A 27,393-nucleotide genomic window follows, 5' to 3' on the forward strand; every position below is an offset into this window, starting at 1 on the left:
CTGAAAACTGGATTCAATCTAAAGAGATGATTGAGGGGTCCAGGAGGTAATTAATAATGTTGAGAAGGTCAAGAGAAAGAGAGCAAAAATCTATCAACAGCTACTAAACACAAAGATACTGCATCTGGCTCAAGTAAGCATGAGCTGCTGAGCATTGGACAAATGGAGAATATACAGAGGAAAGTACTGTTGTGTGTTGATAGTCTTTTTCCAATCCATTTGTTTTTGACTTCTGTCAGAGGCAAGACACTGTACACTACATAGCCTTTTAATCTGATCCAGTACAACTGTTCTCATACTCTACAGGAAAACATGAAAATTAAAAAACAAACAAACAAAAACAACTTACAAATGAAATCCCCATTCTGTCACTTCACATAGAAAACTTTCCTCCCCTTCCACACCGGAGACATCCAAATCATCCAGTCAACATTAATTTAGGTAAATCCATTTCTTTTTGGACACCCAAGTACTGGCACGGCACAGCACGGCACACAGAGGTTTCTAGTTTGGTGTTGGCAGCCTGGTGCTGTGGCAAGGCAAAACATCACATTTTTAATGAAGAGAAAATCACCAAAAATATTTTCAATTTTGATTTCCACCTCCAGAAGCTGGTATACAAGACCTTCCCCAACCAGTCTTACAGCAGTCCCCTCCAGATGGGAAGTCCTTTCTGTGGCAAGGAAAAGTCAAATGGGTCTGCTGATTTTGGAGAGGCATAAAGGAGAATCTGGAAATGGAAAATTACAAGGGTATTTTGGGCTAATAAGGCATTTTGTTTTCAAATGAAAATGGGAAAAGACACCATTAACTGTTCATTCAGTTTAGTTTCAGATTTCAAAGAAACTGAGAGAATGAGAAAGAGCTCTAAAGACTGAAAAAGCTCAATAAGAAAAGGACATTAAGATTATCAATTTTGTCTTCCTATTGAAATTGTGTGACCCCTCCACTTGTGCTGAACTCTACTCAGATGTTAAAATGGCAGTTTTGCAGCATACAGAGAGATGAACACACAAGTTTTTCCATTTTGATCATCCCTGAAACCCTGCCACTCTCCGCTGGTAGCTGCAGAGGCAGCCCTGCAGTGCTGCAGGTTGCCCTTCTGAAAGGGCAGCAACTGGAGAAATCAATTCCTAAAGCAATGCTCTTTCAAGCAAGGTGATACCGAGGAAATTTAAAAGTCAAATGCCTCAAAGAAATAACACCTGCTCTCCTGTCTACAGAGACATCCCTGACACTGGGCAGTCAGGACATGACAATTTATGTGCTGCATCTGCATAAATAAAGCTATCAGCATAGATGTGAGTGCCGAAGTCAGCAGTTCCAAAATTAAATCCCTCTTTAAAAAAACATGATTAGAAGGAAAAGTATGACAGAAGACCAGAGCCACCTTAGCCACAGCTTATGTGGTTGCTTATCAACGTTCAGCTGAAGCAATCTGCTGCCCCACTAGGGCTTGCCAAAGGCTGAATGAATGGCTTTTAGAGGTGAGGTGCAGGGAGCCCCAGGGAAATACCATAAATCACATCCAATCCCTAAGGAGGCAGAGAAGAACAACAGAAGAAGGTTTTCTTCAGCTTTTGTTCTTGCAATATGCAGACCATACAAAGCTGCAGCTCAAGGTGTTTCCTGAGGGTTAGGGCTGCACTTCTTAGCTCTCCCCTGAACAACAGCATCTCTGCGAAGAGCACGAGAAAGAAAGCAGAAATCATTAAATCCCAGCCCTACCCTCTGCATACCCCATCCACAGAACAGATTGCTTTGCAATCCCCCAGCAAGAACTCTTGCTGCTGTCAGTAGGAGAATTCAATTTTACCCATCATGAAAACACAGTATTTGTATTTTCAAGTAGCGATAACAACAACAACAAAAGTATAGCTGATGTTAGCAGCAGGAGATGACAAGCCTAAAGAGAAGCAAGTGTGTTTGAAAGCTACCATCCTGTGTCCAGAATGACCACTGCATGCGCCAAACTGCCTCACCTCAGACAGACAGATTTTCCCTCCCCAGTTTCATGCCACTTTACCAGTGCTCATCCTCCTCCCTTTCTCCCACCAATGCTGTTCTGCACAAAACTTGACTATGTTTATTAGCATGAGGGTCTCTGTCATGCTGGCTCTAGGACCATGTCTGCAAGCATTTCTTTTATCAGAGTAGGCTGACTGACAGCACATTACTCTGCATCAGGTATCACCGAGATCAAACCTCAGATAAAACAAGGGAAGGAAGCCTTGGCACACTGTATATCCAAGGATATCACATTGATTATAACTAAAGGTCACCTCTGGATTCAGTGTGCTATGAAACCAAACCTCAGGCATCTTAATGGTATTCTTGCTTTTCCATCCTCTGTGTATATGGTTTATGTATGACAGGAGACTAGTTATTCAGCTTTTAGCAGCCTGTAAGTGAACATAATTCTGACTTTAATTCACTAGCTTATTATTCCTGGTCCATCTCTCAAGTATGCACAGCAACAGAAAGAATATATTCAATATATTCAGAATATATTCATATATTCATGTTTATGCACAGTCCACTTTGCTCTTAATAGGGCACTTATAGCACACATGATTTAAGAAGACATCTCATAAGTCAGCACTAGTGAGGCATCCAGCTGCAGCCCCAGCACCACCACACTGCAGAAGAGAGGGGCCTGCTGGGGGGCCATGGAGTGAATTAAGGAGCTGTAGCACACAGTGTGTGACGGGAGGCTGGGGGAAGCGGCACCATTCAGCCTGGAGATGACAAGACCAAGGTGGGACTGCCATGGCAGCCCTCCACCACCTCCACAGGCCTACTAAAAAGAGATCCAAATGCTTCTCAGAGTTGGTCAGTCACAACAAGGAAACTTGCTTTGGGCAGAGGAAGAAAAGATTTATAGTGAGAGTGGCCAAGTCCTGGAGATGGAGCTCAAATCTTCTGTGGAAGATCTGTCCTTAGATTTTCAGGGCTCAAACAGGAATCCCTGAGGAACCTGTCCTCACTTTAATGCCAGCTGCAATGGGTAGGATAGATCTCACAGAAATGATGGAGCATGGCCCAGTTCTCAAGAGTGTGTATATTCAGCCAACTTCCTTTTGGGGTTATTTGAGGTGAAAACTATTCATGCATAGCAATGCAGGCATACCCATAAACTTTTTCACAAGCAATGATTTTCCATTATCATCTGCTTGGCACAACTGAATCCAGAGGACATCACTCATTTACCTCATTAAAGAAAACAAACTTCTTTGTCTTTCAAGAAACTTTCCTGGTGATACTGCTGTCTACTCTGCATTTTGAAGGCTTTGTCTTACAACTCAAAGTAATGTTTATTATCAGGATTATTATACATTAGAGGACAACTTGAAACTTTGCAGTGAGCATGCACATCTTCCTGTATTCTGCTTTACGCTATCTCAGGCCTGCACAAGCATTGCCAATGCTCTTCCTTGAGACTAAACACATACTGATGGCCTCTCTTTTCCTTCTCCGTCATTTAAAAACAGAAAAAAAAAATATTGTTTTGAGGCAAACAGGTAAATGCAAAAGATCTGTCTGTGCATGTCCAGGTATAGTGGTGGAGCCAGTGAGGATAAGCTGGAGATCTATGAGGAAATGTACTCCTGCTTCACAGCTCCCCCAGCTGAATGTTGACCTCCAGGTGGGAGGGCTGCTTCCTATGCAGTATGCCCCATAACCACCAGAGGGGCCCCACTGCCAAACCACAGCGTGGGGCCATCTGTGAGGTGCTACAGCCTAAATCCTGAGAAGCTCTTTTCATCTGTTTTGTTGCTAGCGGTTTGTGGTGGTGGTTTTTTAAAGCCTGAGCTACCCATGAATATAAAGTCCTGTACAGTTCCTCCATGATCTGAAAAGGCATTGCTGGTTCAAGGCAAAGACTCATAACAAATCTCTGACTCCCCAGATCCAGTAAAACAACAAGTTAGTAGATGGGAAAAGGCAGGTACATCTTCTAACTAAAAATCACCTTTTCTACAGATTTCCATGTTTGATTATGGATTTATTTCCTGCTCATGCAGACCCAGTCTTCAATACATATTTCATTACATTTCCTGTCCAAAAAAAAAAAAAGGTACATTTTAACACCAGAGTTGTTCTTGAGCTATGGAGAAGAAAATAAGGTAATGTTTGCTACCAAAACTGAAGCCTAATTCAGAAGTACAATTACAGTGCAAGAATAAGAAAATCAGTACAATTTCAGCCAGCCTTCTTTAATAAACCTTATTAAACTCAAGCTTCAGCACCAGACCCAGCATGAAGTTAAAGATGGAGCGATCTTTCTGTGGGAAATTTATAACCAGAGGAAACATCCTAGCCTCGGCATTTTTATAGCACCAATCCATTTTTAAATGGAGGACAGAGAGATACAAGATATCAAAAGTGTCTTCTACCTTGAAGGAGGAAAATAATCTGAATCAGGACACCTGCCACCTACATGTTTACAACTGGGTGCAACTGCTGTTGCCACCACACCTTCGTTTTGTCAGCCAGCACCCTCATCAGTGGAGGAGGAAAGCATTTGCAAGGTCTCGCTGGATTCACCCTACCCACCCTGGCTATAAAACAAGCAGTTACTGCTGCTCCTGTTCCAGTGCTCGTGTTTGCTGTTTGTCCTTCTCAGAGGAGTGTGTTGACAGAATAAACACGAGGAAAACAAACCATCTACAAGAGTGATGCGGACAGTACACATAACTCTCCTCAGAGGGGGCAACATTCTACACTCGGGGCAGCTGAAGGCTTTGTCCTGCTCTGCCCCTGCTCCTGCACCAGGCCACGGTGCCCCCAGCAGCCAGTGGCAGAGGTGTCCCCAGGCTCCCTGGACAGGAACGGTCCCAGGACTTTGTACAAAGCCACCACAGCACTAAAGCAGGCGTCCACCCACGCTTCACTGTGATGAGCAGTCACCTTCATAGGCCTCAGAGAACCAGCCAAGGTTTCGGGGGAGTTTGGTTCCTGCAAAACGCTCCCACCACATTACACAAAGTCAACATTTCCTCACTTCTCTGCTCTACATAATTGATGGCTGTTGTCACCATACACAGAAAACCACAAGACCACACAGCACAAAGCAAATGTTCCTCACGCCTTTTCCGTGCTTTGCACACCTCGTTTTCCAAGTCACCAGCTGGCCAGTCTCCCCAGCTCTGCGTCCTACTCCTACATGCTCTGCCCCCAGCTGCTTTCCTTCAAGTGAATGTCCCACAGATTCAGTGCCCCAAATGAGAAGTGCAGGAAAATTATGTGCTATTTTCATGCAATTTATGACCAAATATTTTTGTTTCACTAATTTAAAAAATGAGGGAACAATTTCCTCTAGAAAGTACATGTAAATGTGACAAAATTCATTCCCCCAACAACCTGCTATTTTGTTTAGTTTAAACATTAAAATAGGAGTCTCAATAAGTGTTTTGTGGCCATTTAGCACAGTTAAGCTCTATTTTTGTATAGAGCAGTATCATTTCAGAAGCCACAGTTCACCAACAAATACTAAGCACCACGTTCATGCAGGCTGGAGATCCAGTTCCAGAGTTGTTACTGGAAATGCCTCTTTCTCCGGAGTCTCAGCTTTTCCACTGAAACATAATTAACAATATAACACATCACTGCAGCTCTCCTGCACTTCCATTTGCCAACAAACTGGTGCTAATCTCCATCAGAACCCAACATTGCTTGTCTCCTCAGCTTGCCTTCCTCCATAGAGCCATAAATATACAAGAAAATGTGTGAAGACACTTTCTGAAGAAATGGAAAATGGAAAAGGGTTGTCTGCTGTGTTCCTCACTCAAAAAAGCCTATGTGCCTTTTAGACATTGCAGTCCATATGCTTATTTTCTTAACAAGTTTTGAAACTCATACACACTGGCACCAGACAGCCATGCCTTAATATTCCTTACTCAACTTAAGGGTTTTTGTTTGTTTGTTTGTTTTGTTTTTGTTTTTTTCCTCCCTAAGGAATTTGCTTCTCTGAACAATCCCAGAACAACTCCAACTGATCACAACTTAGGTGCTTGCTGCGCTATCTGCTGGAACTGTGCAAGTGCAGATCCCAAAACATCGAGCTGTTTTTAGCTCCCACACCACTACCTTAGGCTTAGCATCTGCCCCCTCATCACATCCCATTTAGTGATCATCCATCTATCCTCATGTTTCTGAACATGAGGATACATGCCCTACACTCTCTATTGCAAGATCAAACCTTAAAAAGGTCTCCAACAAAGAGCATGTGTCTCCATCTGCTCCTATCAAGGCCTCTGATGAAAAATATAGGACAGGACAACATGAATACCAGAAAAAATCAGCACTAGGTCTTACTCTGCACATTTATTATTTTTTTTCAGCTGTCTAGATTGGCCCATTTTCTGATGGAGCAGCTCAGAATGGCATGGAGAGGAGCAGAGCCAGATGCACCTGCCAGCTCAGCTTCTGTGTGGTTTGGAATTGTTGCCTTGGAATTTGAACCCCTCTTCTACACTGTGAAATGTGGTTCAAATACAAAGTCACGGCCTTATCAACCTGCTTACAAGCTTCTCATCAAGAGATTGGGTGTCTTGCACCTCAGCAACACAATTCTTCCTCTCATAAGGACAATGTGATTAAATATCTTTCCCCTGTGTTCATCCTTCTTTTAACAACACTTGTACCTTCTCATTCAGCATCAGACCTATTCCATTGAACACTTGCCTGAGCTTTCCACAAGCTCTGGAAAGCACCGAGTATATTGGCATTTATTTGCTATTAGGCAAGAGTTTTTTTGACCTCACAGCTCCTGGTAAGACACCTGAACAAATAAGAGAAGTTTAATTTCAAATGGTAATTACACTTCATCTTTGCTGGGCTCTCCTCGTCTTCTAAGCCTAAATTGCAGGGCTGCCTCATTCATCACAGACACAACAGATCAGCTGCCATTTATACATACACTTTGACTCACATCAGATGGTAGCTAAACCTGTCAGCCCCACTTTCCTTCTTTTAAGAAATACTGCCACTGGAAAGCCTTAACAAGAAAACTGAGATCGCAGGAAATGTCCTTCACTACAGAGAATACAGTACCAGCTGTTAGCTCTGTTCTCCAGTTCTCAACCAGGTATAGTGCAGGAAAAAATGCATTCATTCCTACCCTGACAGAGGCAGGTCTGCAGAAAAGCCTGGACTCAAAGTTCTATCTTTTTGGTGGCTTTAATCAAATACAACCAAAACCAAATCAGAGGATGGAGAGGGGGTGGGAAGAGTACCTGCATGGTCCAAAATCAGAATTTACTTCTTCTAATATATATATATATGCTTTGATTCAGCTCTAATCTTACATACTTTCTAAGTTCTAGGCAAGAAAATTATATATATTTTTAAAAGTACTCAAATAAGGAAGAGATACAAAATTAAAGAATGACCATTTCATAATGAGTGCTTAGGAAACTTTCACAGCAAAATACTTACAGCAAGAGCTGAGTAAACAATTATGTTTTGGAAGTTCCCTTTTTTTAAAAAAAAAGTACATCTCTGCATCTCATCTTTCACTTTTTTTTCCAGAATATAAACTTGCATTTAATTTTAAGCAATAGAACTTAAAAGTTATATGTTTTTATACAAGTTTAAAGAACAAGCAACTTTCCATATCATTATGGTGCAAAGTTTTAATTGATATTGTTTGGATGTGAAAAGAGGTAAATATCACTTCATGTGAAATTTACAAAATAGGTCAGCTGGGTACATTCATTCAGCTTCCTTCTACACTCTGTAGATGCTTTACCAATTACTAATTCTTTCTAAAGAAGTCTCCAAATGAGTTTGTTCCTTCTTTGCATGACATAATTTAACTCTCTACAAAGGCCGGCTTATTAACCAGTCACTTAATTAATACAGTGACTATACAGCTGAAGGTTGTATTATTTCCATCAAAATAGATGAGTTTCTATAATAGCATTCAATTTCCATGGCAAGATGCAGGAATTGTTACAGTTCAATCAAAACAAGCAATTGTCTCTACTTAAATACGATTACAGCAAGTAAGCTTCCATTTGGCATTATTTTTTATAACAAGTAAAGTTTAATTAATTAGTATTTATTTATTTTTCTTTCAAAACTTGGTAGAACAGAAACAATACACTGGCTCTATTGGCAAATCTGTTTAAGAAAAACATCATCCCATTTATTCTATTTTAAGTGCTACTTCCAGCTAGCTTTAAGTAATGACAGTCCGGAAGGAACAAAGGTACGCAAAAGTGAGATAATCCATTAATAAAAGGAACTGCATGGAGAGCAAGTATACTCTCTTCAAGCTATCACAGATAAAACTACCAAATTCAGAACAGCAAAAGCTACTGTCATCCTCTCATCATCCTCTTCCTCATAAAGGCATCAAACCCTGGCTCTGTGCTATGAGACTTCCATATTCAAGTGGAGAGTTTACAACCACATCAATAAAAGGACTATCCATTAATAATCAGGAGAGATTTTTCTTCAGTTCAATTCCTTTCACAATTCTAGCTGTTCCAGCAAACAAATGAAAGTTCAAGGGGAAAGAAAAAAAATATTGCTCATGCACTCATCTTCTTAAGCTTTTTTTAAGCTCTCCACTGTAAACAGCAAGCACCATTAGTGACAATTTCTGAGTAATGATGGGGAAAAGTGAGGAGGTGGTTGAAAGCACCGCTGGCTTGTTAATGCAAACAACTTTATACTACTCAGGGAACATATGTGCAATCACTGTTTATGAAGCAACTTTGACAACACTGAAAGGAGCTTTTTGCTTTATGTTTGTTTAAGTGAGACTATGTCTGTTTTAGAAACAATTGCTTTTATTTTGCCATGTGCGCACGTGCATGTGTTAAACAGAAGCAAGCCACAGTCTTAATAACAGCCTAGCGAGTGGCTGTCTTCCCTGGAGACTTCATTATCATGAGATTTCACTGCACTCCAGCTTCTTTGAGAAGACACTTAAAGAGAACACAAGAATGGTGGTGTAGAATTTCTAATATTTGAGGTTTCCAAGAAGAAAAACAGGAAATATATTTCAAAGGACCTAACCCCACTGAGAGACCTTTTTCTTCAAAGCCTCAAAATCACGCCATTACAAGCGATGCTGTCTTCTAAGAAAGCAATAGGATTAGTGTTTCATTTCTGATTGCAGACCATAAGTATCACATGCTAACACTTAAGCAAAACATGTTTACAGAAATTCCTTCCTATTCATAATACCACATTGTGCCTTGGAGAAAGCTTCTCTTAGGTCAACAAAGGCAGCAGCTAACTGAATTAGACTTGAAGCCTGAAACAGAGCACGTGCAGCACACTTACAAATGATTTTACATAACTGAATTTAGCCATATTAAATATATTGATAATGTAATCTCTTAAAGACAGGGACTGTAAAACTCTATGCTGTTTAAGTGCCTATTTGTTATTTCTTATTACAGGTAGTTGTCACTGGCTTTCTTTTAGTCTGGGAAATTAGGGTTCCTGTTCCCCGTTACTTTTTTTTTTTCATGCACAGATGGTAATATAAACTTAACAGCAACTTCTCAAAGGCTCAGCTTTGAACTTCAGATGATGGGATCCCTGACAGCTGTGCCTGGCTGGGCACTTGGTATGTCCCTGTCCCAACAGGCAGGAGGCTCAGTGCTGAAGCCAGGCAGGGGCTACTCCGGGCTGTGTGGGACTGGGGGTAGAAACCATGAGAACTGTGCCAGTGGCCTTCCCTGGCAGCCTGTCCCATGGGGAGAAAGTTTCTCCCTGAATCCGCTCTGAGCCTCCCTGGGTTCAGCCAAGGCCCTCCGTCTCCCCAGCTACTTCTTATACACCACCTCTCCCAGGCTGGGCCAGTCCCTGTCCCCCAGCATCTCCTCACAGGGCAGCTGCTACAGCCCTAACCCATCATGCTCTTAATGTCCTATGAGCTCTAGGTACTCTTGTTTCTCCCCCAGGGGAAGTGCATCCTATTTAATCACATTGACAGCCCCAACAAACTGGGCTACAGAACCATGACTCCTTGCTTCAGGGGTGGAGCTGTGTTCCTGCATGCAAGCAAGGCTCTGCTACAGGCAGGACTGCAGGCAAATCGCTGTGCCTGTCCTGTCATCTCATCATCCAACTACAGTTTTTCTCTGTAAGAGCATCCCATTTGCTCTGGAAAAGTGGCGACAGAAACACAGAGCTCTATTCTGCTCCTCAATGCCAGAACGCTTTCCCTTTTTTCCAAGGACAGTATATAAAGCCAATCCTCCAGATTTTTATTCATTCAGCAGCGGAAAAGCTCCAGCACTCCCACTATACCCTAGATTTAAATTTAAATGAAGTGCCATATGATTGCCCAACATCTTGTCACACCATCTGCCAAATCTAACAGTGCTATTCAAAACTGCCTAAGCCCTGAGAAATATAGATACACTTCAGGTATTGTGCATCTCTTTGTATGGTACCATGGGGGAAACTCTAGTTACATTTCAAATACTATCTTCAGAACTTCTTGTCCACTCAGAGACAGAATTTCTAGACACCATCTTCCCAACTTCTGTTCCCTTTATCATTCATATCTAACCAAACCATGTCCACAACAGACAGAAGAGATCAAGTTCTCCACATAAAAATACATGTACCTACACAGCAAATCTTGCCAACACTATTTAATAGACAGTCTCTTAATTAAAGACTCTAACATCTAACTTTATAGTTAGTAATTACATATGAACAAAGCATACCACATATTGCCCAAGAATTATAGCTATTTTTGATGAGGAAGAACAAGGACATATATACTCACCTTAACAATAATCTCCTTAGCATCACACAGTGGTATGTGACAGAGCACTTTCATTAGTCTGTATGAAATATGTACCAGCTGCCAACACTGCTGATTCTGTCTAAGAAAATACCTTGTAATGAAGACATCATACTTATCAATGGGTGAGGTTTTTAGCTAGAGAATACAAATAGCACAGGACTCAAAGCTAGGCAAAACAGAATTGAAAGGAGATGTCAAGTCTGAGTAGAAAGGAATATATTACCCAGACAGAATACAGAGTTGCATGAGGTTTATTAATGCTTGTCTAGTATCTCAGTCACCAAATGATGGTATAGACATCATGAAATACACTTCAGGTATTTTCTATAGCATATATGAAAATACCGATATCAACAGAGCTTCTAAGACAACACCAAGAGGTTTCAGGATATGTTATGTCATGGTGAAGATTTACAAGCTTTAATGCAATAAAGTCCTGAAACTATAAATAATCAGTACTACTAGGGTTCTGGACATACAAACTGAAATTTCCTCCTTCATTTTCCTTATTTTAAGTTTTTGTGTTTTCTTTGTCTTTTAAGACTTATCACACAAGTACTGCTAAATGTTTTGTATTTAGAACTGCCTCAGAGTAATGGGGGAGGTATCCTCCAAGTTGTCTTGCTCCATTAAGAATAATAATGATAAAGACCAAACCCAGAGATCTGAAGGCATTTGGTTTTGTCTTATAAAAATGGTTTGCGTGCTACAGTGATATTCACTTCTATACTTATTTCTGTTGACCTACTAGCCTCTTTTCACAGAAACAGAGGTGCCTAATGGCAATCCCATCCAATGCCAACAGTAGGGATCTGGTGTTCAAATGGAGGAAACTGCCTCTACCCAAGAGGTGCTGAATTTAAAATGTTTTCCAAGGACATTTCAACAACTCTGCAGTGGCATTACTGAACACAGTTTCAGGTTGCTCAGGGGCCTATTGACAAGCTTGTGATTTCTCAATGTTGTAAACCAGTTCTAAAGGTTCATAAAAAGGCTCATAAAAGGTGGCCTATTTGCCCACTAAGTCTAGAAATTAGCTGATGTTATTCATTCCCCTGTCCTACATCAGTGTGTTTAGATCTGCAGACATAAACATGGGCTACAAACCCACTTCACCTTCCTCTTTCGGATGCATTATGTGGACAGGAAGGGGAAAGCAAACAGAGAGGAAGACAGCATGTTGCTAACTTTACATACACAGCAAATACTGCTTAATCCGGATTACAGAAGGAAAAAAGAAAAAAGAAAAAAAAATGCTTTCTGATCAGTTATTGCTTCCCTGGGATCCTCCTAAGGAGTGCACAGAAAAATTGTAGATGTTTAATTAAGAACTGCATCCTTGCAGCACAGTCTAGTACAGAATTGCCATTATCTCTCAAATCAGCAAGGAAAGCTATGTATCAAAGAAAGCACATGCAGGAGAGCTTCTACTGCAGATATTCAGCAATAATGGTGTTGTGGCAAGTTAGCTGCAACACCTCCTGTCCAAACACCCTAGCCTGGGTACATCTGACACAGCTCCACGTTCAAAGATTGCTCAAGGTACACATCTTCCTACATGCAACAGAAATACAACCAATTTAGCAGAACCATCACCTCCCCTCACTGACACTGGGGGATTTTTTTTAGGCTGAAGTCAGCTGAGTTGCTTTGGCTGCAGCTGACCAAGCTAAAAGGCTGCTCTGAGCCCAGCTGCTGGCTTTCACACCACAACCCACTTTCCTGGCCTCCAAACCCAGGCCAATGCCCTCAGGATGTTTCCCTTTCTCTGCAGGATGTCACTGCCCTTCCTTCCTAGACCTGCCAACATAACCCCAGGTGTTTCCACACCCTAACAGATCTGCCAAAGAGATTTAGGTTAAGCACTTTCACTGGCAAGGTTTTTTAAGATCCTCCAGATCCAGTTTAACTGAAACAGACCGGGTAACACCTACATATGCTGCTACATCCTGTGCTTCTGAGAGAGCAGCAACTTCTGGTGATGGGTGGGTGTGAGAAGCAGCTGTGGGAGAAGCCTCTTCAACCAACTGGGACAAGACCAGAATAGAGTGGTTGTGCCTGGCCTTGCCTCAGGAGGTGAGCAGGCAGTGCCATGTGGCTTGGCCAGGCAAGAGCCAGGAGATCCTGATCCTTGAAAAGGGTTTAGATAAGGCTGTTTGTCTCCATGCAGGTATGAGAAGATGGGGTAGGGCAAGATGTTACACCAGCATACGTTCTTGCTCCCATAGAAAAAGGTATTTTTATGTGCCTCTTTCCTCCTAAGCTGGTAAAATAGAGTTAAATTTAATCACTATATGAACATGATGCTCTGTACCAAGTGTGGAATGCAGATTTTAATAATATTTAAATGATTTCTGAAATATGTAAAGGAGATCTTGGTGCACCTGCATTGAATGCAGATGAATATTTGACAAAAAATTGACACCACTAAGTGCTCCACTCAGTTGATTTACTTTATGTATGTTCATGCACAGGCAGTAAGTCCAGGTGATATGATTTTTACAATAGAAGACTAACAAATCAACTATATCAAAACTTTCTAAAAAAGCACCCAAAGGAATTTTCTAGAGAGGTAACAAAAGAGAGACAAAAGGCAAGTATTGTGACGGTATTGATGTTGGAAAGGCAATAAAGGAGAAAATGGGCAATTGTGCAGAAATATAGCTCTTAACTATAATTATATATCAGAACATAAGTCCCTGCTAGATAAACTTATGATGCATTTTAATAATTATCCTGTTATCCTCCTCTTGTCATGACACACACATTGTTATGACACCATGCTATGAAGAGAAAGCAGAACAGAAAGTTTGGATTCAGCTGTAAGCAGAAGAAACAGCAGTGACGGAAGGAAACAAATTACAACCTAATCAAAAACTTGTAAGCAATTCAGAGAAACTGACTGGAAGAAAGTACATTTTATTGTGACCACAGCAATCAAGTGTTTGCACTGAGGCAAGATAAGAAAAGAAAATTACTGCACAGTCAGCTATCGATCTGCATTGAGAAGTATTAAATTATGGGTTAGGAAAGCAACAGGTCAGTTTATAAAGTCAAGGAACAACAGCAGCACTTACATATATCTCATTACCAGAAACATCGCAGGCTAAGAGTTTATTTTGAACCAACTATGGAGGAGAAAAGGCATGATCAAAACCTCCTAGAGACTGTGCACTCCCAAGGAGCAGAGAAATTGAAAACTATAATCACCAACCTTGTGAGTAGCAAAAGCTAGGATGTTCAGCATCCTATGGAGTACCCACATGAATTTTCTAATGTCTAATAAGCTGAATGCTTGCTACTGCTCTCCCCTCAGTAGGGGCATCAACATCATCTCTCTTATCTCCCTGGTCACCAGCAGTCTTGAGGTTTGTAAGAATGTCATCACTTTGAAATCTCTACTCTTCTATTTATATTGGTTGAAATTTATCCCCAGGGGTAAAAAAAAGTTTCTGGTGGACAATGAGAGGAGCTATCAGTTGGACAGCATTATTATTTCAGTTTCATCTCTGTAGGAAACCGGGTCAAAAACTATATTCAGGACAGAAGGGAAGAAATAACATAGAGAAACCTCAAATTGAGAAAACTCTAGAATTATCAAGTTTAGTATACAATATATTATTTTATGTATGAAAAGCCAGATTTTATAGTTTTTCACAAATAGATCAGTATTCCTGACTTCTTAGAATTTCTGCTAAGCAATACTCTTAAGTTGCAATGAAAATCTGGATGATCTCCATATCTCCATATCCATAAAAAAATTAATGCCAGAATATTCATTCATTCTAAAGCAGATATTTGACTATTCAAATACTTCTATCAGAAAAGATCACTTTCACTTATTTTTGTAATTTTCTCCTTTCAATGCTGGTAGTTAGTCTTGGAGCAAAACAGACCCATGGGTCTGAGAGGCCAGCCTGGATGCCAAACAGTGGAATAAATCAGGCCATCAGCAAGCTCTGAGAATCCCAGACTTCTGAATGACAAATTCAGCTTTGGGATATGGCTAGACTTGTTGTCTTCCTGGCACGTTTGATACTCACGTGTGCTGCCTTGTTCTCCAGAAGGCGATGACTTCATTACATATCTTCTGAAGAAAATTTACTGCCTGACATTACTCAAATAAGAGTTGAATCAACATGACACAGTAGCAAGTGTCAAATCAAAAGCACTACATTAATAATTCATGCTGCTGTAAGCTATTGCTCAATTCTAAATACTCAATTGTTTAACTGCTCACAAAACTGTTTGAGAACAAGGAAGATGCTAGGAAGACATTGCAGTGAATGAAGGCTCTTTGGTGCTCAAGATATGGAGAGAGCACAGAAATTTCCTTCACTGCTCCCCCAAAGACTCACTTTTCCCCAAAAGAGAGGTCAGCAAGGTCCTGGAGCATCTTCACCAGAAGAAGAAATCAATAAAGTCCAGGAAAAGGCCTGGCAGGAGTTCAGAGAGTGTACAGTTACCCAGGAGAACTATCTTTAGCTTATGAAGTAAAGTACACATATGATTCCTCACAGACTGATCCCAGGTTTTAGAAACAAAAGAACAGAGGTACATTCTGAATGATGCACTAAAAACATTCATTGTTATACTATCAATAAACCTTATTTGAACAGAATAGATCAATAAATGGACACAAAGCAACAATTTTGCTCTTCCAGACATTAACAATATACTAAGAGATTTTCTATTTCATGATTTGCATTAATATTTTTACATTTGTCATGATTTTTAACTCCATGGATATTTTCATAGCATTCCCAAGCATGCTTTGTTTCTTTGCTTAAATTTGTTACTGTCTTGACATATTCCGACAGGTCTCTATTCCAACAGGACTTATTTCAAAACACCTATGGAACCAGACTTTCTAATGGTGAAGTGATTGCTTTTAGAAGTTATTTGGATATCCCTAGTGACATTCCAATTTATTTTACCCCCATATAAGCATTTTTTATCAACCACAATGTAACATTTCACAAACATCGTAACAGAGACATTTATCATTTCAAAGGGAATATTGGCGATTGAAGCTAAACACAAAAACAAAACCCAAAACACCGGACCATCATCATCCCTATGACTTCTTCAGTGAGGAAAGGTAAACAAAGAGTCATGGCCTTTATTTCAGATGTTTTCAGGTCTCTGTTCTGATGTGTTTTGTTTTTTGGTTGTTTTTTTTTTTTTTTTTTTGCTAGGTACAAAAAGTGGTTAAGTTACAATGGATAAGTCAACACACCCTATATATTTTCACATTCACAATTCCTCCCTATGCTGCCAACAAAGTCAGCTCAGATTTTCTTGTAAAAGTTTCACTACTTTCAAAAACTCAACCATTTAAGAATCTGGTATACCTGTACCAACCAAACAGCATGATGTAGGGTACATCAGCACTTTGGGTATCGCTGCAGGAATATATTTCTACTTCTTCCTTCCCTAAAAGCCCTTGCCTGTTCTTCAGAGCCCACAAAGGACTTTTTAATATATGGAGAAGAGCATCCACAGGAACTGAATTAAGAAAACCTGCCTTACTGACAACACTGTTGCAAACAGAAAGAAAAACTCCTGTCTTGTGAGTGGTCAAAATCCTGTCCCCGTAAGGACTTTGTTACAATCACAGAAAGATGAAAGTCAAGGATGTATTTTAACTAATTTTCCAGGACTGTCTTTTGTATCAACAAATTAAAAGCCACGTTACTTCGTTCTCTTGCCCGTGCGATTTTGAGCATGAAGCTTTTGAGCATGAAACCTGACTTGTCAGAAATGTACTTTAACATCAGTGAGCAGTGCGGCTATGTGAATAACGCCGCTTATTCCCACTCGCTACTTTCCCGTGTCCTTAGCGCTGCTTAACTCGGTCGCCCGAGCAGAGTACGAGAGAGGAGGGCGAAGAACTGCGGCCGGAGCACCCCTGCTTGCCTGCCTGCCCCGGGAGCCCCTCAACTCAGCTCCCCCCCGACGAGACGCAGCCCAGCGATGCCTCCTCTTCACAGCCTCTCCAGGCGCTCCCGGAGCGTTACCACTCCCATAAACACCACTAAACACCAAAAAGCCGGCCCCCAGCATCCCCCAGTAGCCTCCAGCGTCCCCCAATAGCCCCCAGTAGCCCCCGGTCTCCCCGCGCTGTCCCTGATGGCGGCGGGAGGGGACGGCGCCTACCTGGAGCCGGCCGCCGTCTGTCTGCCGTTCTGTCGTTCCTCTGCCTTCCTCCTCCCTTTTCCCTTTTCTTTCTTTCCTTTTTTTTTTTTTTTGGCTTCGCCAGCAGAGGAGCTTGGGCCGCCCTCCCGCTCTTGCCCGAGGCGAGCAGCCGGCGGCTGCCAACTTGCGCTGCTGCTGCTGCCGCCGCTGAGAAGTTGGTGGCGACCGCGGGCGGCCCTCGGTGGCCGCGGTAAGGCGACGGGGCTCGTGGTGGCCGCGGTCCCCCCGCGCCCGGCCCCACCGCTCCTGTCCCGGGCCGGTCCCGGGCCCCGCCGTGGCGCGGCGCTGGAAACACTCGGGTTAAGGGGAGGCTCCGCCGCAGCCGGGGCCACCGGGAAAATGTTTCATGCACACAGGCTCTGAAGGCTTTTAAAATAACCTCGACATCTTAGGAGCTGATTTTGACATAGTTTGTACATTGTACCAAAGGGCTCTGGACTATTCGTCTGGAAATCCTTTTTCATTTTTTATTTTGAAATCTCATTACAGCCGATACAGATTTATCTGAGCCTTAATCCTGTCATCTACCTAGATCCAGTCATAGCAAAACGATGAGGGAACCCCAGTAGTCCCAAAGTCCCAAATGGACAACACCCCAGAGTTATCTTCCATTCGTACCCATTTCTCAGAACTGCACAGATTCAGCTAAGAATGGGTATCACACCTGTTTGGTTTTTCTTTTTCAGTGGATACCCTACAAAGTAGGTCAAGCTTTTCATCATAATTTTCTATGATAATAAATAAAGACAGTATAAAGTTTAGAATTCTATTTATCTCAAAACTAAAATTGGTATTCCTGAACCTAAAATCCCTCCCTACTTGCATTTTTCTGGTGTGAGTTAGCACACTTGGGGTCCATTGTCACAACTCTTTATGCCTTATTATTATAGTAATTCAATTTACAGTGGAAACTTTAAACACCTAATAACTCAGTGCATGGCTTAGAATTGGTTGTTCATCTTGCATTTTTGTTAGACCTTTTAAATCCCTCTTAAAGAGCTCTAATTTGGAGTCATGCCTCTACACTCCAAAATATTTTTCCTTATAACATACTACACATAACTGTTAATGATTAGTCCATTTGTCATTTATTTTATTATTTGTGCGTTTGGTTTGATTTCTCAAAACAAAACAAAAAACACCCTCATGACTACTATTTTTAGTTAAATGACTAAAATAAATGTCAGATATTTTCCATTTTCTGGATTATAGGAAAGATTTATTCAGATAAGGGGAAACTGCAGTTACTTGCCCATGAGGGCAGTATTTATATGATTGATTTGCACTCAGGAACTCAATTTTTTGCTGCAGGAACTGGAATTCATGTTAACCTGTGGTAAATCATTTACTTGAGGATACATGAGGAAAGAAGAATACACCCAACTGTTGTACACACCCCCGTTACAGATATTAGTGCCAAAATGCTGTACTAATGGATTTAGCTTGCTAATATTAATGTGAACCTGTGTACTGCTTCAGACTGATGCAGTGGTAGAACTTATTCTGAGGTAGTCCAAGATTCTGCTCACCTTTCCCTTTGCAGCCAGTGTCTGCTGCATACAGGCTGGATTTGGCATGTGTTGTTTGGCCTAGGGCCCTTCAGACACCTGATCAGGCCCAGACGCACCACAGATGGTTACTATAGGTAAGAAGTTCTTAAGGGATGTGCATATTCCTACTGCAGCACTGAGAGAAGAAACCTTTCTGCAAAGGAGCAAATCAGTTGCCTCAGTGATATTCAGTCGTGGAAAGCTGTTTTCAAGGCAGCTGAGATCGACTGCTGTGGGCATGCCTTGACATGGAGCAGTCCACTTAGAACCACAACAGGGATTCTTTTCCCTTTCTTCATTATAAACTGCTATTTCTTTCATTTAGTTTCATTTTCTTCCTCTTTATAGCAAAATCAATGTCACTTGAAAAACAGATTTTATATCTGAAAGCCTTGCTAAGAGACTTGTGATGTAACTCTGTGCAGTCTCTGTATTTTTAGACATCTGGAAGATTAGGAAAAAAATCCTAGTGTACTTTAATAATATTCATTCCAAGCCTTTCTTTATAATGTTGAATATTTTTGATAGAATGCAATAAAAGATTAAATCCCAATGAAGCTTCTAATGAAATTGTGAGGATCCAGTGAAGAAAATATTGTAGATTAATATTTTTGAATTCTAGTTGAGAAATTTATGAAGATTATGTTTTACTGTAGTGCCTAGAAGCAGGGGAATTAATTCAGTATTCCACATCCTTGCTTGTCCTGTGATCCTAATGTTTTCCACCTGACAGCTACAATTTCTGAAATGAACAGGATATCAATAAAGTCAAAATGAGACAAAAGCAAAACACAGGACTGTTACAGCCTCGGGGCTGCATATCACTCTGACCACCTTAATTTTAGTGCAAGAATTACTAAGGATACATTCGTCTGAGGAAGCAAGGGAGGGTACGGTTTTACAGCATGGTTGTAAAAAAAAGGCTGTCTCCCTTCACCCATCTTCAGTGAGCCAGCACGGGAGTTTGAACCGGTGGATGAATATGCCCATCACCTGCAGGCAGACCCTAAAACTCCCTTGCTCCAGGCACAGTGTCTCTGCTGCAGTGGACGTAGGCAGGAGAGGACAGGTACTGCAGCAGGAGAGCAGAGGGGCTGCGGGACCACTGTCCTGCTACTCAGCCTTCTCATGAAGCAAACCTCTTGCAAAGTGCCCTTCCTGGAGCTGTGGGTAGAGCTGCGCTCAGCTGGGATTTCACGGGAGCTGAGCAGCCATGGTTGTGGTTGCATCAATATATCAGAGGCTCAGGAGGTCTTTTAAGCTGCAGGCAGAGTCTTGCTTCAGTAAAGGCTTCTGAAATCTCTTTTCTTCTAGAGATTTGGTTTTAGAAAACTGACATTTTGCCCTTATATGAAGCATCATCTTAAGAGATTCAGAATAAATGAATATTCATTGTAAAAAAAAAATAGAAAAAATATTCTTGGAGGACTATAAATAAACTGGCAGGGTTAGAAGGAGTAAAAGGCATTATGTGAAGCTAAAAATCATTTTTCAAAAAGTGGAAGTTGTGTGCAAACAAGGGAGCTTACACAGAACATAAACCCAGACAAATTAGGCTTAAAACTATAAACAAAGATTTTGAAGAACATCTAGCTAAAGACAGGTATTAAAATTACTAATAAAACCTTTTCTCTGGCCATAAGAACTTTGAGGCCGTAAGAGCTTTGTACAGCTGGTAGATAATCAAGGAACAGAAAGATCACAAAGGTCATGGCAGAAGTGCTAACTAAAATCTTAGTTGCAGTGTTCACTACCAAGGAGTTTGTAGAGGTCCACACACACTCTTTCTTTACAAAAATCAGGACTGAGGAATTATCTCACATTGAATGGTTGGAAGAAAAAGAATAGCTCACATAAATAAAATGAATAATGAAATCAACTGGCCTGAGTCCTGCCCACCCAGAAGATCCTATAGAGGTCAGATATTGAATAGCTTGTCAACTAACCAAAGTGTAAACTTACCATTAAACAGTTTTAGAAGTCAGACAACTAGAAGGTACCAGATCTTGAAAAGGGCTCCTAGAGGGTATTTGTAGTTGAGGTGATCCATTTAAAAATACTATATTGGATATCTTAGATTTGTTGGCATGCAAGTAAATCTGAATTAGTGGAGAAGCATTGACCTGCCATTTGTGGAAGGAAGCCTCACAATCTGCAAATGCTTCAAGTTTCTTCTTACGTAAACAATCCGGTCATCTTGGTGTCTTTTAAATATTATTAATACTTACATCAAGGTCTTTTACGTAAGACCTATGAAAACCTTTATAAAGAAGCTCAGGTATCTTGAGATTAAAAGAATTAATAACTACGTAAAAATATGTTAAAGAAATATTAAAGGATGTCAAGGGGTATTAAAGAAAATGCTCCAGATGCAACTTCTGCCCCAACACAGGAAAAGAGGCAGTAAATGAAATCCTCAAAAAGTGTGTTTGAAACAAGTAAAAGGAAGAACTCTTTCCACATAGCACATTATTAAATGACATTTTACCACATAGTCAGAGAAAGATGTAGAGGGCAAAAAACAAGAACAAAAACAAACAAACAAAAAACAGGTAATAAAGCGTAAATTATGGAAGAAATACCCATAAGGTACAATTAAACATACAAAGACACACACACACACAAAATATATTTTTTCCATTCTTTAGAAGTATGAGGCCTCTAATAAAAAGCCAAAAGCAACAAGCCGAATGATAGGCTTCAGAAAAAGAAAAGAAAGTTCAAGAGCATCATCAGTGTCACAGCTTTATGGCCTGAAATTTGCTTGCTTGCCTGGGGAAAGCACAGACTCTGAGCACATTCAGGAATATTCTTGGGGAGGATGTTATTTGGAAAAGACGTTTCAGTATGAATACTGAATTTTTATTTATTATGTACCAACATTTTCATTACAATACTGACAGAATGAGCACTGTGTGGAGCCCCTTCTAGCTTGCATAGCACAATTATTCAAAGTGGTAACATTTTCTTCTTGTAACCATTGTATACCCATGTTGATCAAAAAGAGGGCACTGCCTCCAACATATTTGCCTTCAGCAACTGGCCTCTGTTCAGTACAAATCAAGAGTTAACTCCACATAAGTTTAAAGGAGGTGAAGCAACAATCAGGCTTCTGATTCCCGATGTTACATGTATGCATCCATATACATGCAAACTTCCAAACACACACTTTCTGTCTTCTGTGATATAGCATCAGGCTTTACATCTTGCAATGACTTAAAGCAGGACTGACAACTATATATGTGCTTTGAATTAAAGCATCCTGAGAGGAAGGGAGGAGACTACATTGCCTGTATTCAGAAATGTCTGCTCAGAGAATCTGCAGCCGAAATGTGTGTATCAAAATGACAAAGCCAGGGTTTGAACAGAGATGTTGCTTTTTCAACCTGGAGTTGGCCCTGACAAGTTGCATGTGAGACGTGCCCTGCAGATACCCAGCTCTTGCCTACCCTTCCTCATCTCCAGGCTCCCACACGCATGCATAAAAGGATTAGATCATTTAAATAGCCTGGTTACAAAATTGTATCGAAACATAGATACTGATGCAAATTGTACAGCCTGTTGGCACTTTATGAATCATGCCAGGACTAGAATGAGTCCACATTAATTCCAAGTGTGCTGCATTTCCATTTCCAAACTAGTCCTCTTTTGATATTCATATTGCAAGTTGACTTCATTTAGGTTATTTTCTTTCTTCTTGTAATTTTCCTTTGCATCTATTAATGCTCTTGCCAAGTCTCTATATACATTGCTAATTTCCAAAGCTTCTCTCCCCCTGTTCTGTGTTTGATCTTCAGTTCTTCCAAAGGCATGTAAACAATGGCAATCGGAAGTCAAGATAAAGAACGAGGCATTTCATAAACCAGACATCAAAGCCAAATTCCTATCAGAAACAGAACCAAAAGAATTGGGAAAGGGTCTGTTTGCAGTGTAAAGTTGCTTTTCTGAGTCCCAAATATACTTACAGTTGACTTGTGTCCTACCATTTTGATCATCCTCACTTCTTTCCTTTGAAAAGCACCCACAAACCCTTGATGCCTGTTCCTGCTTTCTAATGGAACATGAGCTGTTCCCATGTGTTACCTTCATGGAGAACACAGACTCATGTGTAGCCTCACCAGCAGTACATGCACAAGGCAGCCGTCTTCTCTCAAATAAACCTAGAAGAAGGAAGAGGAGTCAACCTGGTGATATTGCCTCTGAGGCGTGCACCCGCTGTAATGGCTGCTGTGGTGAATAGCTGTACTCAGATGATACATTTGGGAGTGGTTATAAAACACTTGTCATTAAGAGCTTGCATTTATTGAGTCAGACATGATGCTGATGAATTTGGTACCCATGGGGATCAACTGGCAAAATATGTACAACCCTGCAAGCTTCCTTTTGATCCTTGCTACCAAAAATTGCAAAAAACACTTTGAACAAACATAGTGGTTCATAAATCCCTGGTATAGCCTGATGGGTGAAAAGTTCATTAAAAGTCACATTCAATTAACAAATGACTGTCATCACCAGATGTGTATGTCCTGAGGTACAGTTTAATATCTGTCAGCCACAGCCAAAATGACAAGATAAATGGTGATTAATGCTTAGCTGACTGTTTTACAAAGCATCACTCTAAGCAAAGGAATAACTCTGAAATAAAGAGCCTAACCCTCAGAACTTAAGCTAACTGGGGTGAAAATATGAAATATGGGAAAAAAAGATGAGGTCTTTTAAAATACAGAGAATTGGAATATGTTTACAGTCATTCTCCAGGCTACATTTCCATGTTTCACACAGCTGGGGAGAAAGCATCTCCTTTTCAGATCATTAAATAGACAAATTTTCTGTTCAGACAATCCACAGCAACAGAGCTCCAAATCCATCCCCAAAAAACAATGAAAGCAAGCTAGAGACTCAAAAATGACTTTCTGGGCTTCTGAAAAGAAGCAGCACTGTAATGTACAGCTCAGAAAAGCCTAACTGCTGCTGTTCATGAGCCTTTCTAGAGTTTTGTGGGATGTCTTCCAAGTCTAATGCAATATTACCACAATGCATAATTTTATCTGCTCTACTTAGAGAACCTAGGGCTTTTGTTGATATAAAACATTTAGTAAGTTAGCTCAGTTGAAAGATTTACACAGTTCCTGATTTCTGGGTTATCAGATTTTGGACCAAACACTCCTTCAATACACCAACTCCTTTTAAATTTATCTTTCTGTTTGTTTTTCCTCGCTCTATTGGAAAGGTACAAGGAGGCTGGCAGACATTTACTTGTATGGCTGTCTACAAGGTGTTTCTTTGTGACTGCTCGGTTCACTTCCAGAGTTGCTAACACTGGATGCTACAGTAATGTCACACAATGCATGAATTCTTGGGCTGAGCATTTTCACTTTTTCTAATCTAGCTGTCCTCTACACTATAGCAGTTAGACAATATGGTTGTGTGGGATGAGGATATCAAGAACATATATTTCCAGTCACAGTTAGAAATGTTGGGAAATTGTCCTACCAGGAACAATCTTCTCAGATGTTGAGGGTAGACTGTAATTACTGAGGAAAGGTGCTGAAAAGAAAAAGAAATTAGAGAAGAAATAAAAACTTTAAAACATAGAATCCAGTTTTCTCACTTCAAAAGGGACAGGTTCACAACATCCTGCTAGTCCCCTTTCAGGTTTTCCTCTTCCAACGGTGTTTAACCTGTCTCTCAAACCTGGCCATGCAACATGACTGTCACAAAGCACATGTTGCTCAGCTTGCAGAAATGCAAGTAGCAGTGAGACATCCCTTCTGCCTACACTTATGTGAACACAAGGTGCAACATATGCAGTCTGACAGCAAGTACAGTCAACCAAAGCTCCTGACATCAGGTTAACTTCGTCAGCACTACGGACCGCTTCTGTAACAGTATGTGGTGAGTTGGTTGCCATAAATAAGGCTAAAAGAGCTACAGCGCCTGATTCTCTTCTGTATGCGTAAGATAACACATTCATTCATTCCCTGATAAATAAAATGACGCATATGGGCTGCAGTGATGTCTTTGTCAGGTTTTACTTCTCATGTGATTTATAAAGTATATGATACTTCTGTAACCATTTCACAACATGGTTCTGTGCTCTTTTATTTTTTAAATTTTTAAGCAAAGCAAGTAATACGTGCAAAGCAAGTAATATGTTATCTTTCAACTATAAATTCCCAGGGCTATGGAACACAGCTTTTTTTCAAAGTGCCAATCCCATCTAAATAACCAGCCACATTAAGGCATCCAGCATCCCTTTGCTAGGTTCATCCTCTGATTTTTGTTAACTAAGGAGCACTTTTCAGCAAGTATTTCATGAAGGAGCTGAGATTACAAAAGCATATAAAACAGCTCCTAAATGGCTACAACAGCTGGAAGAGCAAAAAAAGCCCGAAGACACATTAATGAGGAATGAAGCAGAAGTCAGCAGAGACAAAAGATAAGAGAAACAGCATCATTGTGCAGAATTATCTGCACGTCATCACAAGGTGATCAGAGAACTAAAATTAGAACAAGCATGCAAGCACATGACTATCTATTAATTTGGCATTAGTTGTTTTAATTTGGAATCTGAGTAATCTGGACTAAAATGTTTCAAATAAAGATGACACGATGCAACTAATTTGGAGTCAAAATTTCAGAGAATAGAATGGAATAGAATTTGAGTTCCCATCTCAGATGTAGATATCATTAAGTCAGGGGTGATGTAAGCAGTACAGCTGTGTCTTTCTTGAAGGTACTCATTTCATGGCTGGCTCAGAGAATTCTCCAGGGAGAGGGCAAATGAATACTGAAAAGCAGCAAAAAACTGTTCTGAAGAGGGGTGAAAGGATATTTTGTCTTAAAAAAAGGCAGAGAGAAGACATTTTATGAAAGACCTTCTCAGAATGAATCAGTTGTTTGGAGTGTGTCAAGTTAGTTTTACAAAACAGGCTGTTCCTATGTACTCACCATTCAGAAACCTACAGTGAATCAGTGAACTAATTTCTTTCGGGAAGTTTCTCAATAGTGACTTGCCAACATTACTGGAGAATTAATCTTTATAATTCAGCTGTCAAGCAGTGTGACTGATCACCTATAGTCTTATTCTTGCCGCTTCATTACATGGTTTCAGCTTTAAGCAGACTTTTTTCCCTGGAAAAAAAAAAAAATCCTTACCCAATCGTAAAATTAATCTCAAATTTAAGCAGCCTCGAAGATCAAAGATCTTAACTTTGTGTTTATTAGTTTCAGTCAGATAATTATAGTTATCTGAACATACTAGGAAAGCAAATGTTTTGTTCTCTAGGAAACTTGGGAGGAAGGATCATAATTAGGGCACAGATGATGAATTAGAAGATACAGGGTGACCCTCTTATGTAACCTTGTGCAAGACTCTCTGGGCTTCTGTAGAAAGGGAATATTAATAATTCAGAAAATCATTAAGAGAAAGGATAATCGCTGTGGATTGGAGGTGCAAAACATTGTACCAGGTAATGAGACAATAGAAGAAGAGAATAAGAATGGACATAATAGATTCGTTATCTTCTGAGGCAAGCAGTTTGAAAAAGAATTTAGCTGCCAGAAAGATTGTCAGTGATAGAACAGGAAAAGAGATAAGCTTTTAGGAAGCAGAACTGAAATATTTTTCCCCTGATGGTAATTAAAATATGGAATGTCCTACCAAAGCTACCAAGACAATTCCAATAAAAATCACATTCAAATAAAAGTTGGATGTAGTCACATGGTACCAATTAGAAAGCATATCTTCATACAGAACCAATGGATGGGTCTATCTCCAATTTACTCATACATCATGTGGTGTCAGGATGCCACAGCAGCACCTTTGTTTGCAGTCTTCCCGTTATCATGAGACCAGTTACAACGACTCACACAAAAGTCTGATGACTACAGAAATGGTACATGTGGTCTTTCCATAAATCAAACTTAATATGAAGTTCCTGCCATGACAGTCTAGCATTATAGAGCTTGCATACATTTCAAATCATCGCTAAGACACAGACTGAGGCTTTTTTCCACTTTCATAATCCCCGAAATATGTGTTTCCCCTAATCGTCCAGTAGAAAGTGGGACAGTTCACAATATGCAAATGGATGGTCTTCTAAATCAATAAAAATATTTGAAATAAAAATATATTTATATAAAAATATAGTCGGTCAGTGTGTACCAACTGAATATAAAACTAGAATGCAACTGCTTGGGTGGGCAAGTCTGGGTTCATCCTGCTGTTCTCCCTTTTCATTCTCCATCATTGGGATTATGATATATATACAGCAAGGAGCTCATCTACCTCCTGAAACACATCTCAGTGCTATCCTGAAGCTTTTAGTCCTATTGACAAGATATCAAAGTTTAAGGCCCTTTCTCCTGAGACTCTTGAGTGAGAAAAATAGCAGTGGGTTAACTATCATCATCTCACTGACTATGCAGGGAAGCTCAGGGAACCAGAAGTTAATGAGGCACATCATTTAAGAAAGCATTAAGAAAGCTTTTGTGTGGCCTTCACTTTGCCACATTGCAAGAGATAGATGAGGGTACTTCTTGGCCTCTGATTTAGCCCAGATAATGGGCACTGGACAGTGACCTTTAACAGACCCCCAGCACCATTCAGTCCAGCACCACATTGATTTCTCTCAGTTACCATCCACATTGCCCTGAAACTGCCCTGAAACCACCCAGCTCTTTCACTTGCCCTTTCAAGTTCTAGCACTTGACATGTTGTCAGAGATGTTACAACCTGGGAAAAAAATAAAATTTCATTTTATTATTTTTCTTGAAAATAATAAAGATCTGGAACCTGCCTCTGTTGTTGTACAGCCTGGAGCTGTCTTTTCTTATCTGTGTACCAGGCGGGTAGGCAAG

At 40.4% G+C, this 27,393-nt stretch overlaps 1 protein-coding gene across 3 annotated transcripts in view; it reads right to left on the reverse strand.

The window, feature by feature from the left end:
- Window positions 1-17,289, reverse strand: part of PKIB (cAMP-dependent protein kinase inhibitor beta) — a 55,069-nt gene extending 37,780 nt beyond the window's left edge. The window contains exon 1 of one of the 3 annotated variants that reach the window (XM_068677575.1): window positions 16,943-17,289. The gene's annotated coding sequence lies outside the window, so the exon portion shown is untranslated. The remainder of the gene's footprint in view (window positions 1-16,942) is intronic. The other 2 variants (XM_068677572.1, XM_068677571.1) reach the window with 2 other exon arrangements.
- Window positions 17,290-27,393: the final 10,104 nt, after the last annotated feature.

This window comes from Anas acuta, chromosome 3, assembly GCF_963932015.1.
Source record: "Anas acuta chromosome 3, bAnaAcu1.1, whole genome shotgun sequence".
NCBI lineage: Eukaryota > Metazoa > Chordata > Aves > Anseriformes > Anatidae > Anas > Anas acuta.